The 19502-nt window shown below is 39.9% G+C and overlaps 1 pseudogene; it reads left to right on the top strand.

The window, feature by feature from the left end:
• LOC150055487 (pre-mRNA-splicing factor 38A pseudogene) overlaps positions 1 to 19502 on the top strand; it is a 90763-nt pseudogene that overhangs the window by 62148 nt on the left and 9113 nt on the right.

Here is a 19502-nt window from a genome sequence, read left to right on the forward strand (position 1 = left end):
GTGCATTACTTCTCACACATTGATACCCATTCTCATGGTTTTGTCCCCATTTCCCTCCCCCACCCCCAATCATCTTGTTTTCCCCCCTTCCCTTTCCTATTTCAAATAAACAAATAAACATATATATATATACACATATATATAATATGCCAGGTCACAAAGTCAGGTACTGTAACAATAAGAGATTAACCAAAGGGCAACAAAAGAGAAGAGAAATAACATAGTACATGAAGAACAACAATCACACAAGATAAAGCTCTTGTTTCCATAGTCTCATCCCATATGGCCTTATGTATCTAGGTTTTGCATTATTGTATTCCTCTTCTAGGAGAGTCCTAGATGTGTACTAATTATTGCAAATACTCCCTTCAATATTTTCAAACACCAAAGCACACATTAGTAGAAAGGATGGATAACAAATTTTTATTATTAAAATCTTTCCTTTTTTGTGTGTGTGTGTCAATAGTGGGGCTTGAACTCTAAGCGTGGGTATTGCCCCTGAGCTCTTCAGCTCAATACTATTGCTCTACCTCTTAAACCACAGCACCACTTCCTGTTTTCTGGTGGGTAATAAGAGTCTCACAGACTTTCATGGCCAGGCTGGCTTTGAACTGCAGTACTCATTCAGATATCAGCCTCCTTACTAGTTAAGATTACAGATGTGAGCCACTAGCACCCAGCTAATGTCTTTCATATATGCAATAAGCTGTGATTATTTTCAAAGAGCCTTTCTGCATCTTGAAAGTAATCTAAAAATCCTTCAATAAGAGACAGACCTTTGATTTCCACAGCTTCAAAGACTGAGAGCATAAATACATTGATTTCATTTCACTAAAACTGAAAGTGTGAATTTGAATAAAAGAATATTCTGAGAGGAGAGAATGGCTTATGAGTATCAGCCCTTTCAGCAAAATGAGGCTAAGAGAAAACTAAGACGAAGGCATGATTTTGTCTAATTTTCATATTATGTATGAAAAACTGATGAATATTTTCCAAGAAATCCTCTTAAAATTTGTTCAGTAAGCCAGAGGTTAGCGCCTCACACCTATAACCCTAACTGCTCAGGAGGCTAAAATCTGTGGATCAATCCAAAGCCAGCTTGGGCAGGAGAGGCTGTAAAAAGGTTATCCCCAATTAATCACCAAACAAGCTGGAAGTAGAGCTGTGGTTCAAGTGATAAAGTGCTAACCTTCAACAACAACAACAACAACAACAACAACAACAACAGCACAGGAACAGAGCTCAGGCCCTGAATTCAAGGTCCAGGATTGGTACCAAAAAAAAAAAAAAAAAGAAAAAAGTTTCCATGACAGAAATTGTCCCTTTGTCTCCACAGGCCCTATTTATTAAATGATTCTCTCCTATACTACATAATATTTAATCCATTCCATCACTTTTAACTACAAAAGACAGCCTGCATTCAAAATGACAAAGTCATTTTGACAATGTCAAAATGACAAGCCGCCAACTTCTCATCAAAGCTTCAATCTTTACTCAGGTGAGAATTGTGTGTGGCTAGCTATCACTAGTCTTCAGGAAAATGGATACAGGTTGGATTCTGTCCTCTGTTTCAACTTCCTCCTCATTCTTAACCCTAATTACAGTAGGGGTACAAGATGAAGTGAGAGGACAGGTCATTGTCAGGCTCAACAGCTCTTATTCTCTAGTCCTGCCATCTCTTTAAGGTTAATTCTTTCTTCCTTGGGCCCAGTTGGGGCTCTAGGGAGCTTCTTTTTTTTTTTTTTTTTTTTTTTTTTGCCAGTCCTGGGCTTGAGCTCAGGGCCTGAGCACTGTCCTTGGATTTTTTTCTCAAGGCTAGAACTGTACCACTTGAGCCTTAGCACCATTTCTGGCATTTTCTAAGTAAGTGGTACCAAGGAATTGAATCCGGGTCTTCGTGCATGCTAGGCAAGCACTCTACCACTAGGCCAAACTCCCGGCCCTTCTAGGGAGCTTCTTTGACAGAAACAGGTGCATTTCTTTGGGCTCCCAATTTCCCACACTCCTTCCACCTAGCATTCATAGTCCAGGCCACATAGACCCTTATCCTTGGAGTGCTATTGTCTTCCTACTGTTCTGCAGGCTCAATAGGACTTTAAATAGACTCTTTCTTGTGCAGCTATATGGCCATGAGTCTATTACCCTCACCAACTGTCAGAGGGAAAATCAGTAAAAACACAGGCACCCTTTCCCTGTGAATGGTCTCCAATAGTTCCTTTAGCTTTGGCATGTGGGAGACATATATTTCTCCACTTGACCGCTTTTCAGACTTCTGTTTTAGGACCAGATATGCCAAATAAAGACACAAAGAATGAAAAAGGTCAGAGAAAAAAGATTTAATTAACACAACATGGTCATGCCTCAGGAAGAGGAAAGGGTAATAATTTCAATCTATTTCCCCAAGTCTATACTTGAGTTTAAGTAGGAAGAATAATTGAGGTTAGGGGAGAGGTTTGTGTAATTATACAATAATCGTAATCACAGTGTGTTGGTGGGTAAAAGTGGCAACCATAAGGAGTACTGCAGCTAGGCCGGAAGTGCTTGAGTGACATGCACAAAGCTCTGGGTTCGATTCCTTAGAGCCACATACACACAAAGCCACGGAGTTGGTCCTGTGGTTCAAGTAACATTGAGAAAGCTCCTGAGTTCAAGTCCCAGAACTGGCAAAAAGAAAAAGTAGTCCCGTGGCTCAGTGTCTCCCGGCCTTGGATTGCTGAGGCTTGGCACGGTGAGAATCATGCATGCACACCAGAGGGCCGTGGTCTCCTATCCTGACCTTCCTGGAGTCCAAGATGCCTGCAAATTCACTGCACAAAAGAGTGGCTCAGGGGCCAGGAGTTTGGCCTAGTGGTAGAGTGCTTGCCTAGCATGCACGAAGACCCGGTTCGATTCCTCTGCACCACATACATAGAAAAAAGCCAGAAATGGTGCTGTGGCTCAAATGGTAGAGTTCTAGCCTTGAGAAAGCCCAAGAGCCCAAGGTCAGTGCCCAAGCCCTGAGTTCGAGGCCCAGGACTGGCAAAAAAAAAAAAAAAAGAGTGACTCAGAGCAAAGGACAGAGGGAGATACAAAGCATAGCCGGGGGTGTTTGGCTTTGTTCCATTTTCCATTCATTCATGGGTCCAAGTAAAGAATCCATTCCTTTCAGTAAAAGCAGTTTTTAAGTTCTTATTACACTTTGTAAGTCTCATGAAGTTCCTTCTGTAGGTTTAAAAGGAGGTATCACCCTGCAACATTCTCCTGGAGGTTAAAACCTAAACTGATTCTCATTAAATAAAGGAAGAAATAAAATCTTAAAAAAAAAAAATAAGAATTTCCACCGGGCACGGCAAGGTGGCTCATGCCTCTAATCCTAGCTACTCAGAAGGCTGAGATCTGAAGACCCAGGTTCAAAGCCAGCCAGGGCACAAAAGGACCTGAGACTCTTATCTCCAATTAACCTCTAGAAAACAGGAAGTGGGGCTTGGCTTAAGGGTAAGTTGGTAGCTGAAGAGCCCAGGGACAGCACCAAGGTGGAGTTCAAGCCTCATGACCCAACTCCCCCCCCCAAAAAAAAAAATTGCCTGTTGGACATCTCTGTCCATAAAAGAAATAAATGCAAATCAAAACAACTTTGAGATTCCACCTCACTCCAGTTAGAATAGCCATTATCAAGAAATCTAATAACAACAGATGCTGGCAGGGATGTGGCCAGGAGGGATCACTACTACCTTGTTGGTAGGAGTGTAAACTCATTCAATGAAAAGCAGTATGGTGATTCCTCAAAAGACTGACCATAGAGCTCCCCTATGACCCAGCAGTTCCACTACTTGGCATTTACCCAAGCATCCAGAAACAAGGACATAATAAAGCTACTGGTGCAACAGTGTTCATTGAAGCCCTATTTACCATAGCGAAGACATGTAATCAATGCAGATGTCCCTCAGTTGATGAGTGGATCAACAAGATGTGGTATTTATACACAATGGAATTCTACGCTGCCGTCAGAAAGAACGACATTGCCTCGTTTGTAAGGAAATAGAAAGACTTGGAAGAAATCATATTAAGTGAAGCCAGACCCAAAGGAACATAAGCTCAATCTTTTCCCTCATTTGTAATAATTAATACACATCTATGATTCTCCTAGCGGAGGATTACAATAGCTCAACACCTACAGTGTTTGTCTAGCATGCAAGAAGACCCGGGTTTGATTCCTCAGTACTACATAAACAGAAAAAGCTGGAATTGGTGCTATGGCTCAAGCAGTAGAGCTCTAGCCTTGAGAAAGCCCAAGGGCAGTGCTCAGACACAGTTCAAACCCCAGGACTGGCTAAAAAAAAAATAATAAAATTCTTAGTCTTTAAAGATTTAGTTAAGCACCATTTACCTGACATTCAAGTCCACTTACCAAAAATTAAGGAACTATTTTTTTCCATGTAAACATATTAGATTTGTATTTATTAAGATAAAGGGCATTTAATGCAAATTAGTAAAAATTGTATTATCCTGTGTAAACCTGTATAAATATGTTTCTTCAACATTACTGACAGTAAAGTCATCTTAGTGGATTGGGCTTGCGTAAGAGCTATTTACCACCAGGAGAAAACCCACTAAACCACTTAAGAGGACTAGTGATACTTGGTGAAGAGAGAGAAAAAAACATCAGAAGAGAGGCAGGGATGAATAGTAGCTCCAAGTGTGAAAGCTAAGTATACACAGAGGAAAAAGTCAACACAGGAGGGACTGGTTGTCTAATGTGACCTCTCTAAGGAGTGTGTAAGCACCAGTAAGTTGATTACTTAGCTTTGCTTTGGTGTTTATTGTCTGTGAACGCTTATATTGTGACAAGCTTCCTGTTAACTATTTCATACATTATCCAGGAAGTCACTTATTATCTTGGTCTTTAGATTCGAAACTATAAAATGAGGAAGACTCGTTTGGCAATTTTGCCATTTGGAAACCACGATACATTATATTAGTGTTTCTTATTATTTGCTGCCCATTTTTTAATTTTATTTCACTTATTTTTATTATCCTCAAGTAGTTGTTGTGGTTCGAAATCAAAATGTGAGTTTAATGGATACAATGCATCTTGATTAATGTCACCTTTCCATCGCCTCAACATTCCCATTTCTTTTTTTCCCCATCACGATGATAGCCAATTTGTTTTTATTGATAGTGAAGGAATATTTAAAATAAAGAATAAACTAGTCCCACAAATGACAAAAAATAAACTAAGAATAAAAAGTAGTAAAAGAGTAAGATTAGTAGTAATAGTTTTCTTTTAAGAGATATATACATATTTCATGTTTATTATGTTTATTTACATAGTTGGTGAAAAATTTTTTTTCTATGTATGTGGTACTAAGGAATCAAACCTGGGTTTTCATGCATACTAGGCAAGCACTCTACCACTAGGCCAAACTCCTAACCCAGTTAGTGAGAATTCTACATAACCAATTCTGTTTTAAATGTATTATGAGATTTTGGGGGTGTGTGTCAGTTCTGGAGTTTGAACTCAGGGCCTGGGCTCTGTACCTGAGGTTTTCCAATCAAGGTTAGTGCTCTACCAGTTGATCACTTTTGTTGTTTAATGGAAAATAGGAGTCTTATGGACTTTCTGCCCAAGCTAGCTTCAGAACTATGATCCTTAGATCTCAGCCCCCTATCATTAGATTATAGATATGAGCCCCTGGCACCCAGCCATGGAATTTTTTCTTTTTAGACATAAAAATCTGTGCTAGCTAGGCATGGTGGCACATACATGTAGTTCTACTATTCAGGAGCCTGAGACAGGAGAATTGTGACATTTGCTGCCCATTTCATATATCTCCTCTGGTATTTGTCTTTAGTCCCTTCCTCTAAAATTCAACACTCTCACATAAAATGGTTAAACTTTATGTCATGCTGAATTTTAAGGAATTGATTAATGTGCTTTTTAAAATTTTATTTATTCATTTATTTATTTTTATATTAAAGAATTTATTAATGTTGATTTTTACACCATATTAATGTGCTTTTTAGAATAACAGATGTCTCAGAACTGGAAATGACTAGCAGAGAAAACAAGTTCATATCCATTCGTAAGTACTATTACTAATCTGCTCTTCCTTATCTGAGGACAATAAGGCTATTTCAAGGCACACAAAAGCCAAGAAAGTACAGATCAGTGTTAAGACAATGAATATTTTACAGGCTTGGAGTTATAATAGACCCAAAGGTTGAAGTTTCAAGATATGAAAAGGGGCTAGGAAAATAAAAGGTATATTTAGCATGAACAATGTCCTGGGTTCAGCTCCTTTTCTTCCTTCCCTCTCTTCCTCTTTTTCTCTTCTTGGCAAAAAAATAATAAAAAGTCATTTCTACTGTCAATAATACAATAATTAGATATTGGACAACTTGAGGTGGCCAATACAATTTTGTTGTTTACTTAGGCTGACATAGTAAATAGAACTTATGCTTTGACAGCAGAAAAATATTTAAATTTCTTAGCTCAAATATTTATGGAAAATCCAAGAATCTTGAATTATTGTTTGGACAACCACCCCAAATCATTAACTTTTGTTATTGCTCACTGTTTCGGCAATTGAAACCATCCATACCTGTATCAGGCTTTTAGGGATGTTGTCGTGAAAGACCACAGGCTGAGTAACTTGAACAACATAACTTTCTTTTAAAATCAGTGCTGGTCCTGTGGCTTGACGTCAGAGGTGCTGTCCTTGAGCTTTCATTGTGCTACGTTCTACCTCTTGAGTTGCAACTTGACTTCGGGCTTTTTGATGATAATTGCAGATAGAGACTGATGGAGTTACCTGCTTCAGCTGGCTTCGAACCTTGATCCTCAAGATTTCAACCCCCCTAAGTAGCTAAGATTATAGGCCTGAGCCACGGGCATTTGGTAACAGTAGAACTTTTATTTTGTCACAATATTTTTAAAGTGGATTTGAACTCAAGGCCTTGTGCTTGTTCTAGACCGTTTTATTAACAGCTGGTATTCCATCACTTAAGTCACATCTCTAGTTCTAGCTTTTTGCTGCTTACCTGTATATAAGAATCTCTCATATTTGTCTTCCCTGGATTGGCTTTGAACTACCATGCTTAGATCTCAGCTTCCTGGGTAATTAGGTTTATAGGTGTAAGCCAGCAATGCCTCGCTGTTTGCTTCAATTCTCTAGTCTATAATTCTGCAGCCAGCAAGTTGGCATGATTGATTGATTTTGGGGCCACTTTCCTTGGCTTGCTTCTCTCCTCTTCCTGTGTTTATATAGTTACCCATCTGCCTATGCCTCGGTCTTAATCTCCTTTATAAAAATTAAGGATACCAATTTTACTGCATTTAGGACCATTGTACTGATTTAATTTTAATGAATTTTTTTTTGCCAGTCCTGGGGCTTGAACTCAGGGCCTGGGCACTGTCCTTGGGCTTTCTCAAGGCTAGCGTTCTACCACTTGAGCCACAGCACCACTTCTGCCTTTTTTTGTGTATATAGTATCAAGGGATTGAACCCAGGACTTCATGCATGCTAGGTACGCACTTCTACCACTAGGCTACACTCCTAGCCCTTAATTTTACCTCTTTATAGTTACATTCTGAGTTTCTGGGGTTTAGGATTTTCACATAATAATTTTAAGGGGATACAGTCTAGTCTATAACATTATGGAAACCAAAGCAAAGTCAGGTTAAAGATTTAAGAAATCAGACCTCATTTTCTTGCCCACTCCTGAAAAAATCTAGAGTTACCTCCATTCCAGAGTACCTTTTAGTCTCACCATATGATGCATCCTTTTCTTTTATTCTTTCACTGATATTCTGAATCTCTTATCTAGGATCTTGAATACTTCAGTACAACTGTTGTCTTGTTAGATGAGGCAAACATAAAGGGATACAATCTTGGTTCACTGCTGAGGTTTGGATATGATTTAATTGTGTCCCCCCAGAGGCTCATGTGTTGAAGGCTTTGTCTGCAGGGTGATACTACTGGGAAGTGGGAGTTGGAGACTTGTAGAAGGTTCCTGGGTCACTGAAGGCATGTTCTCAGAAGATAGTTCTTATGTAACCCCTTGATTTCTTGCCAGAAGGTTGTTTACAAAAGCTGTGGGTGGGCTTGGGATATAGCTTAGTGGTAGACTCTGTGCTTTGTATGTATGAAGTCCTGGGTTCAATCTCCAGCCCAGAAAAACTGATCAACCAACTAGCTAACCAACGGACCAGTCTGTGAGCCAGGCCCTCCCGTCCTCTCACCAGATTTGCTCACATCTGAGCATGTTTGCCTCATCTGCTGTTTCACAAGACATTTCTACCAGAAACAAACTGGCACTGGTGCTACGTTTGTTCTTGAACCTCTGAAACTATAGATAAATAAACCCCTTTTTCTTTAGAAGTAGCTTCAGGAAAGTGATGAAAAATTAACTAATGCATTCACCTTCAGAGTGACACCCGTGGTTTCTCTACATAAAGGATTATATTCAGAGAATCTTCGGGACTTCTGCAGCTTTACGTGAGAGAACCTCAGGGATGTTTGGGAATAAGGGTTTCCAGGGTTTCCCAAGAGACAATCCCTGAAAGTGTTTTTAAATCAGCTTCATCAACAATGTCATTCCTAAGCCTGGCACTGGTGGCTCATACCTATAATCCTAGCTACTCAGGAGGTTGATATCAGGTGATCACAGGTTGAAGCAAACAGGGGCAGGAAATCTCACGAGTCTCTTATCTCCAATTTACCACCCAAAAGCCAGAAGTGGAGCTCTAGCTCAAATGGTAGGGCATGAACCTTGAGCAAAAAAGCTCAGGGACAGCACCCTAAGTTCAAGCCCCAGGACTGGCACCAAAATAAAAAAATGTTATTTCTAAAGTTATGAGAACAAGGAATCACCATAGTAAGTTTTCAACCTGCTTAGTGAGATTCACTCACTTCAGTGAAAATTCATCTACAAGTGAACCCGTAACAGCCTTTTCTTCTGAAAGGTTTACTCCAATGATCATGCTTCTGAAAGACCAAACTCACTAACAATTAACCCAAGCAGCCATGTGTCCAAATCTAGTGTCCACACACCTCTGCTGCAGTGAATCTGACAGTCCTGGAAGCTAGCAATGCCTGGGGTCTGATGTTATATTGGAAGTCAGTTCTGCTTAGGGATTTCCACACTAGCCACATAGCTCTCCCTTAAATAAGCAATCAATCCAGCTCTGGGCTATGTTTCAGAGCTTGAATAATGGTTGCATTCCTTCTCTCTGACCACCACATCACCTGAATCTCATCTGTTATTGACATGGTATAGTGACTATGAATCTGGATCCTGTCTTATTTTGGCAATTTGGTTGTGTCTTGATATATCTATTTTCATTTATCAAATCAAAAGAATTAATAGCTTCTATTCCATTGGGCTAAGTCAAAGACATTCATCATTTAAAATTATATAAAACTTTGATAAAAGGTATAAGGTGTTTTTAATAAGTACCTATAAATATCTTTTAATATTATCTCTGATTTTATAACTATCTAGCATAAGTTTAATACAAAAGGAGGTAAAAAGGTTTATTATTCCTTATAAATCAGAGCTTAGTTAGGAGTTTTCAACATCAATATCTTAAAGTCTAACACTGGTACTTTTTTTTTTGCCAGTCCTGGGCTTGAGCTCAGGGCCTGAGCACTATCCTTGGACTTTCTCAAGGCTGGAGCTTTACCACTTGAGTCTCAGCACCACTTCTGGCTTTTTTCTATGTATGTGGTACCGAGGAATCGAACCTGGGTCTTTGTGCATGCTAGGCAAGCATTCAACCACTAGGCCAAACTCCTGGCCCCAACACTGGCACTTTTAAAATGTGAAGGAATTGTGTTTCCTTGTTCTCTACTGTTTCAGTCTCTGTGTACATGTGCATTGATTTATATATATATATATATTTATATATTTGTCATCCATACATATACATTTTTTTCAGTATTGAAAGTATTCCTTAAAGAGTACCTTGTTCTCAAACCACATTCCTACAGAATACACATTTATTGAATATAATGCACATTAACAACAAGATATCAATGATTGAGTGTAATGAGACCATATGCCAGGTTTTGCATTCTTTTGCCAGTCCTGGGTCTTGAATTCAGGTCTTGGGCACTGTCCTTGGACATTTTTTGCTCAAGGCTAGTACTCTGCCACTTGAGTCACAGCACCACTTCTGGCTTTTTCTGTGTATGTGGTACTGAGGAATTGAACCCAGGGCTTCAGGCATGCTAGGCAAGCACTCCCGGCCCCTGGTTTTTGCATTTTGAACATTCCGTAGCATTGGGATTTAGAACAAGATACCCCTAAGTATGAAGCCTTGGCATGCTGAGGGCTCTGAAATTAAAAGAAATTGGAAAGACCTCAGAAACAAGATCTTTCTGACCTCTACTTGTTCTCTTATCCTCTTACTCCATTGTTCTCCTGTGAGACAAATCATGGAAAGCAGAATTCCTTTTTTCCTAAGGAAGGGCATTGAAACCAGAACCCATTCCTCTAATATAAGCCATAAAATCTAGAAGAGTTGTCATCTTCCCTTTCTCTTGAAAACTTCCATTGTAACACTTAAATTGGTCATGCCTTTTTTTTCTTGTTAAAATGTGACCTTCATGGATGAGTAAAAGTATCACTCTTTTCTGCCTCTACCACTTCATTAATTAATGTAACAAGCATTTGTCATGCACCTACTTTGTGCCTGGAATTATTTTTGGAACTGAAAATAAATTATGAATTATGTTCAGTACATTTTGTATATAAACATTTCCTTTTGAAAAAGAAATATCAAGGCTATGATTTCCATTATTTATATATATATACTTATATAATTATATATTGTTTTATATATCCTTGTGTTTATATTTATATTGCAGTTAGATGATGAAAAATGATTTGGATATTGTCTTTTCTTCTTGGATTTAGCTGTCATCCTTGAATTGGCTTGGGTTAACATTGGAGTAAAAAGGAGAAAGGCAAATTTTTGTAGCATTAAGTCTATAATCAGGATTTCCTGGAGCAATGAATGCTATGTTTTTACTTTTTTTTTTTTTTTATCAGTTGTGGGTTTGAATTCTGGGCCTGGGCACTCTCTCTGAGTGCTTCAGCTCAAGGCTACTGTTTTACCCTCCAGCCACAGCACCACTCTGGTTTTCTGGTGCTTAATTAAAAATAAGAGTCTCATGAACTTTAGTTCCCAGGCTGGCTTTGAACCATGATCCTCAGATTTCAGCTCCTGAGAGTAGCTAGGATTACAGGCATAAGCCATCACACCCAGTTTGTTTCTTGCTTTTTAAACTTGGGTTCTATGTTGTTATGCATACAATTAAGTTTTTTTTTCTGACTTAATTTGCTGAGTTCTTATATTCACTTTTATATTTGTCATATTTAGTTGTTAACATTTGTCAGTTACTAATTTTAAACTTATATGTAAAAAGTTACTGCTATAAGAGTCAGATCTATTTGGAAACACAAATGGGTTATGATAGGAAACAGTCTAAAACCTACCTTAGGAAAGTACTCACTAATTGAAGCATGAAGCCAGTTCTGTACACTCTATGTCAACATGTCCTGTAGGGCAGATTTCTTTGCTTTTGTCACATAAAGAAAATGAACATAAAGGCTTCCAAAGAAGTGACCACTGTGCTTGCTTATTCTGAATGGTGTGCAGAGATTGAATAGCACACCTGTGGCCCAGGCAGTGTCCGCTAATAACAGATAAGTGGTCAGTTCACTGACTACTGAGCCGAAACATCAAGAAAAGAATTTTAAATGAAGATTCTGGAAGAATTGATAAAATTAAATAAGACTTGGCACATGCAGCTTTGTATCTAGCTCCTTTTTTTTTGTCATTTTTTTAATTGAAAAAAATTAAAAAGGAAACACCAGGAGATGGCGATTCCCAAGTCCATCCTCTGAAGGGACTGGAGAGGGGCCGAGCTGACCCTCCCCTCCCTCAAGGCCAAGGCTTCTGTGAATCTGATGCCACGCTCCCATCCCTGGGCAAGGAGGAGCAGGGCTGGCAGAGACCCCAGCTCGGGTGCCAGACCCGCCGCCCCATCCCCACGCCGCCCCTCTAGAGTTAAGCTTGTAGGGAGCCCCTCCCTGTCCCCCGCAGGGTGGCCGCTGGCCAGGAGTGCTTAATCAGGATCCCTATCTAGCTCCCTTTTAAAGAACAAAATCTTTACTTTGTGTTTCATTTAAAACCTGATTGTTTTTGAAACTAGGGTTCTAAGCCACAGTTCCAGCTCCAGGGGTTCTATAGACTGACCTAGGCCTTCACCCCAACACATTAATTAGAGAGACCAGGAAGGTGAAGGGCAGAGAAAGCAGGGTTATTGTGAAGCATAAACACATTGTGGGGAAGATGGGAAGTAAGCCCTTTAGTCATGTTTGGGAAATAGACATACACTTTAGGTTTAAATAGGGGCAGAAGGAAAAACGATGCATAATTATAGAAAGTCTAGGCCATAGATGTGGTTTGGTGGACCACCGTCCTGAGGTTCTGGAGCTGCTGCCATCACTTGAGAGGCGCTATCCACTCAGGTCAGGCGAGTCAGTGTTGCCTGGCTGCTGGTTTATCCTGTGGAGGCTGGTGTTCGTGGGGACAGTTTTCTTCATCTCTCCATGAAGAGATCTTCTCAAGCATTTCTTCTTTTCTTGGAATCTAAGGTGACTGCAAGGTGAATGGGTCAACAGAAAGACGGATCTAAAAAATGGACACAGAGGAAGCTGGGAAGGTGGCTCAGTGGTGGAGTGCTTGCCTAGCATGCATGAAGTCCTGGGTTCAATTCCTTAGTACCATATACACAGAAAAAGTCGGAAGTGGTGCTGTGGCTCAAGTGGTAGAGTGCCAGCCTTGAGCACAGGGAGGCTCAGGAACAGTGCCCACAGCCTTGAGCGCAAGCTTCTCAACCTGAAAAAAATAAAAAAGGAGTCAGAGATAAAGCAAGCATTTTCTTTAATTAATTTGTGACCCCCCAAATAAGGAGTTGATGCTTCTTAGCAAAAAACGGCTTCTAAGTACCTGTTACATTCTTTTTTTTTTTGCCAGTCCTGGGCTTGAGCTCAGGGCCTGAGCACTGTCCTTGGACTTTCTCAAGGCTAGAGCTCTACCACTTGAGCCTCAGCACCACTTCCGGCTTTTTTCTATGTATGTGGTACCGAGGAATTGAACCCGGGTCTTCATGAATGCTAGGCAAGCACTTTAACCACTAGGCCAAACTCCCGGCCCAGTACCTGTTACATTCTGAGTTTAATATTTTGCTATTTTGGGCACCGGGAGTTTGTCCTAGTGGTAGAGTGCTTGCCTAGCATGCACAAGACCTGGGTTTGATTCTTTGGTACCACATACATAGAAAAAAGAAAAGCCAGAAGTGGTGCTGTGGCTCAAGTGGTAGAACACTAGCCTTGAGAAAACTGAAGGACAGTGCTCAGGTCCTGAGTTCAAGCCCCAGGATTGCAAAAAAAAAAATCCCAACATTTTGCTATTTTTAGTGAATATGTTTTGGTAATAATACATAACAGTGGAAAATCATTGGCAAAAGTTAAATTGTAGCAGGCAGGATGATAATTTTATTTTTTTTCTCTTCTCTTTTTTCCTTTCTCCCTCTCCCCATTCTTCTTCCTCTTCCTCTTATTTCACCTTTGTCTTGTCCTTCTCCCTTGTCTTCATTTTTTTCTTTTGGTTGGTCATGGGGCTTAAATTTTAGATCTGGGTATTGTCCTTGAGCTCTTCAGCTCAAGGCTAGTGCTCTGTCACTTAGAGCCAAAGCACCACTTTCAGTTTTCTAATGATAAATTGGAGATAAGAGTCTCGCAGATGTCTTGCTCAGGCTGGTTTTGAATCGTGATCCTCAGATCTCAGCCTGCTGAGTAGCTAGGATTACAGGTGTGAGCCACTGACACTTGGCTGTCTCCATTTTTTTTTTTTTTTTGAGAACCAGGTTCTCACACATGCTTTCTCACCACTGAGTTACACACTGAACCCTATCACCACTACTTTTTCACGTCAAATGTGATTCAGTTCTACCCTTAAGATTGGATCATTCTTAGGAGATGATCACAAAGCCACCATACCTATGTGCTTCTGGTCAGATAAAGTAATATTTATTAAATGAACTCCAAGATATGGAAACAAGACTTCTTTTTTTTCCTTTGTTAGTGTCTTTTTTTCCTTTTGTCTTATTTGTTGGTTTATCTGTCTTTGGGAGGGTAAGAGGGACACAGAAATAGTATGACAAAGGGTGGTGAAATGCAGCAATGATACTCACTAGACACTACGCTGGAAATGAGCTATACAATTTGTGGGTGGAGACAGGAGAGAGAGAGGGGAGGAGGGGGAGGGGGAGAGAGAGAATTGAATTACATCCTTCTTGCTCTAGACCATCAAGAAAAGACAATTGAAACAATCGACCAGCCAACCAACCAACCACAACCTAATCAGCTTCTTCCCTTTCCCTCTTTCCCTCTCTCCCTCAGTTTCTTCATTTTCCTTAATGGAATTGCAACAAAGTACATTGCAACTAGCTCTGAGTCAGATTGGTGTAATGCTCCAGAATCCACCCCCCTCCATACTTTTGTTTTAATTAGTTCCTTTCCTAGCCTTACTTCTTGGCTCTATGCCCAGATTTCCTCTTTCTGTGTGCTCAGTTCTGATTGAATTGCCCTTTTAGACAGTCTACTCAATGCCCCCGTTGAAGGCATGTGATGCTTCACATTCAATCTAGTCCCGGATCATCCCAGCCTAAACTCTATTTCAGAGAACCCCAGACAAATTCTGTTGTCTGAGAAGTGGGTGGGTGTGGAGAGGGTAGACATAAACATCAACTTTTAACCTGTAATACACTAATATTTTCTGTTGAAAGGAAACTTAAATTTGTACTGTCTACAACTTATACATCTATGAGTTTCATTGAGATTACATGCAAGGATGCAGTTTTGAAATTCCATTCTCCAATTTTTACTTACAATCTTGATTTATGTCTCTGGAAAACTAACCGTATTCTTTGTCTATGAGATTTTGCCAGTTTAAATCTCAGATTTGTCTTCCTTATTTTAAAATTGCAATTAATGGGCAATTAATGATATTCAGAAGTAACAATTCTCTATTACTTCCTCTTTTTTTTTTTCTTCTTTTTTTCAAGTTCTGGGGCTTGAATTCTAAGTCTGGGAGCTGCTTCTGAGCTCTTTTTGCTCAAGGCTAGCACTCTACTACTTGACCACAGCACCACTTCCAGCTTCTTCAGTGATTGATTGGACATAAGAATCTTGTGAACTTTCCTGCTAGGCTGGTTTTGAACCGTGATCCTCCTATTTCAGCCTCCTGAGTAGCTAGGATTATAGGAATGAGCCACTAGTTCCTAGCTTCTCTATCAGTCCTTATTGAAGACTTATGGTTAATTTCAAAGGACAGTGATTAACCAATTAACATTTGATGAAAAGGAAAGGAGTACAGGAAATGTTGGCACGTTGGTGAGGTGTAACAAACAACACCCAAATGTCAATGACAGGCGTTCTTGAAATTGTACTCGGTAGGAAGATATCCTTTGAAAAGTTTGAGCCATACCATTTGTAATGCTGAACTTTATTAAACTTTAAAATGGTTGCTTAACATTAAAATAATAATAGTAACAATAGTAATAGTAACCAATAGGAACTGATGAATTAAAATGATTAAATAATAAATATCAATTTTCTAATTATTTCCCTAGGAAATAATTATAAAATGGAACTGATACTTCCATTTGTTAATTATAGGAATATTTATTTTGTCATGTTAAATAATTTGTCCTTTAAAATTGAGAATGATAAATTTTTTTTGTCTTTTTTTTTTTTTTTTGCCAGTCCTGGGCTTGAGCTCAGGGCCTGAGCACTGTCCTTGGACTTTCTCAAGGCTAGAGCTCTACCACTTGAGCCTCAGCACCACTTCCAGCTTCTATGTATGTGGTACAGAGGAATCGAACCCGGGTCTTCATGCATGTTTGGCAAGCACTTTAACCACTAGGCCAAACTCCTGGCCCTGATAAATTTTTTTTGGAGGGGGGTTAGTCATGGGGGTTGAACTCTGGGCCTGGGCTCTGGCCCTGAGCTCTTCAGTTCAAGGCTAGCTCTCTACCATTTGAGCCACAGCTCCACCTCCAGTTTTCTGATGGTTAATTGGAGATAAGAGTCTCACAGACTTTCGTGCCCAAACTGGCTTTGAACCTCTACCTTCAAATCTCAGCCTCATGAAGTAGCTAGGATTACAGGTGTGAGCTACTGGCGCCTGCTTGAGAATGATCAAAAAATAAATAGTAAGGATCAAAATACAAAACCAATTATTTTTCTGTACTTTATTTTTTAGGTCTGACACTAAGGCTCCATCTTGGTTCCTGATGCTTTTCTCACTGGATAGCACTTTACCAGCTGAACCAAGCCTCTAACCTCTTTTTTGCACTTTAAAAAGCCTAAATAAAACTCTACTATGTTCAAGAACATTGCAAATACTAGACAATAACTGAATGAAATCTGTTTTTCCTTTTCTCTACCTTAGGTGGAGGCTATTGAAACCTTATTTTTCTTTTATTATATAAAAATGCTGTATGGCCTGGCATGGTGGCTTATGCCTATAATCCTAGCTACTCAGGAGGCTGAGATCTGAGGATCAAGGTTCACAGCCAGCCTGGGCACAAAAGGACTTGAGACTCTTTATCTCCAGTTAACTTCTAGAAAACAGGAAGTGGGGCTGTGGTTCAAGGGTAGGGCAGTAACCTTGAGCTGAAGAGCTCTGGGACAGCTCCCAGGACAAGTTCAAGCCCCATGATCCACAAAAAACAAGCAAGCAAACAAAAAAACAACTATGTACGAGCTGGGAGTGTGGCCTAGCGGTAGTATGCTCACCTAACATACAGGAAGCCCTGGATTTGATTACCTGGAACCACATACACAGAAAAAGCTGGAAGTGGTGCTATGGCTCAAGTGGCAGAATGCTAGCCTTGAGCAAAATGTGTCCAAGAACAGTGCCTAGGCCCTGAGTTCAAGTTCCAGGACTGGCAAAAAGGAAAAACAAAACAAACCACATAATACCACTCTGTATGTATATATCTGTGTATATACATACAGAATGTACTATATGTATTATCTTTCTCTCCATAGACTATATATATAGTCTATATTATATAGGTAGTATATGTATCTAGATTATATATTATAACATATGTATATTAGTTTTACTAAAACTTGGCAAAATAAGTAGTCATAATTTCAGTGGAACATTCATTAATTTTAAAATCACAGACACTTCTTGTCATCCTGTATATGTAATTGTATATCCAGCAAATCTATAAATGCTCTATTAAAACAAGACCTTAATTTATTCTAGGAATATCTCTAGATATCAAACTTTGTGTATCCAAATCTCTTATATAAAATGATCTTGTGTTTGCATGTAACTTGTATATCTGCTCTGGTCTATTTTAAAACATCTCTATGAAAATGAGAACATCATGACAAAAACAAGCAAGATTCAGAACTTTATAAGGAAATACTTTGCAATCTTTTATGCTAACAAATTGGAGAATCTGGAAGAAATGGAAAAATTCCTAGAGAATATTGATATGCCCAAACGAAACCAAGAAGTTTTAAACCAAGTATATAGACTCATAAGAAGAAATGAAATAGAAATGGCAAGAAAAGGCCTCTATCCAAGAAAAACTTTGCACCAGATGGATTCACAGCATGATTCTTTAAGGCCTTCAATGGATAACTCCAACACTCTTCAAGGTCTTCAATAAAATGGAAAGTGAAAGATCACTGCTAACCTCATCCTGTGAGGCCAGTATAACTCTCATCCCAAAACTAGACAGGGACTTGTCAAAGAAAGAGAACTGCAGACCTATTACATTGATGAACATGGATGCAAAAGGCATTGTATGTGCCTATAAATCTACAAGTAAATACACTGGATGGCAAAATATAGAAAATTACACTTGGAAGCTGAGTGTGGTGACTCATGCCTGTAATCCTATCAGGCTGAGATCTGAGAATCATGGTTCAAAGCCATCCCGAGCAATACAAAGTCGAGAAACTCTTATCTCCAATTAATTACTAGAAAACGGGAAGTGGGGCTATGGCTCAAGGGTAAGGTGGTAGCCTTGAGCTGAAGAGCTCTGGGACAACACCCAGGCCAGAGTTCAAGCCCCATGACCTCCCAATCCCCCCAAAAAAGAAAATTATACTTGGATGTGGGGTAGCTAGAGGAGCCCCCGCTGCTTGCCACCTGTGCTTCAGCACGTTACACACTCAGTGACTCAAGCAATTGGGAGCCAGAGGGCGCCTAGCCCCTCCTGCCTGAAGCAAGTGGGACGTGTCTCAGGACACCATTGGCTGATGGTCCCATTCAGGGAAGTCCCTATTTAATGATGTGGCGGCCACCGCTAGATCTGTATTTAGCCAGCACGTTTTGTAAAATAAAGTTAGATCTGCACCGAGAGTCTGGTCTCCGGAGTCTGTGTTCCTGGGTCCCATCGCCATCTTATCCCCCTTCTAGACATCCAAGAAGGACCCCAGCACTTGGACATGATAAGTTAAACAGGACTCTAAACATTCACACAGTGAGATCAAAGGAGGATTTTCTTAGGAGAGGATCACTAAGACTCAATAGCTTTGGGGATATGACTGTATAAAATGCTTCTTGGTTTTTGTTTTTGCCAGACCTGGGGCTTTAACTCACTACTTGAGCACTGCCCTTGGACACTTTCTGCTCAAGGCTAGTGCTCTGACACTTGAGCCATAGTGGCACTTTGGACTTTTTCTGTGTATGTGGTACCTAAGACTTGAACCCAGGGCTTCATGCATGCTAGGCAAGCACTCTACCATTAGACTATGCTCCAGGCCTGACTATATACAATGTTTATCAAAATAAAATCCAAGAAATGGAAACAAGAGGTTTTTTTTGTTCTTTTTTTTCCTGCTTTGTCACTACTTTTGATTTCTGTACCTTTTGTCTTATATGTAAGTTTATCGGTTTTGGGGAGGGTAAGGAAGAGCAGAGAAATGGTGTGACAAAGCATGAACAAATCCAGCAGTGATAATCACTAGGCATTATTATTATTATTATTGTCAGTCATGGGGCTTGAACTTTGGACCTGGGTGCTGTCCCTGAGTTCTTCAGCTCAAGGCTAGTGCTCTACTACTTAAACCACAGTGCCATTTATGGTTTTCTGATGGTTAATTGGAGATAAGAGTCTCACAGGACTTTCTTGCGCAGGCTGGCTTTGAACCTCAGTCCTCACATCTCAGCCTCCTGAGTAGCTGAGTATCGGTGTGAGCCACCAGTGCTCAGCTAGAGACTATTTTGAAAGTGAACTATTCAGCTTGTTGGGGGAGAGGTCAGGAGGGGAAAAAGTGGGAGAAAAAAAAAAAGGGAAGAGGTGAAGGGTGACACTGTTTAAAAGGTATGTACTCATCCACAAATGCATTCACTAAAACAGGGGAGAACTAAACTCGTGGAATTCCTTCGAAAGTCAAAATCAGGGGAGAACTAAACT

The sequence above is a fragment of the Megascapheus bottae genome, chromosome 13, assembly GCF_031878675.1.
Source record: "Megascapheus bottae isolate mThoBot1 chromosome 13, mThoBot2.hap1, whole genome shotgun sequence".
Lineage (NCBI taxonomy): Eukaryota > Metazoa > Chordata > Mammalia > Rodentia > Geomyidae > Megascapheus > Megascapheus bottae.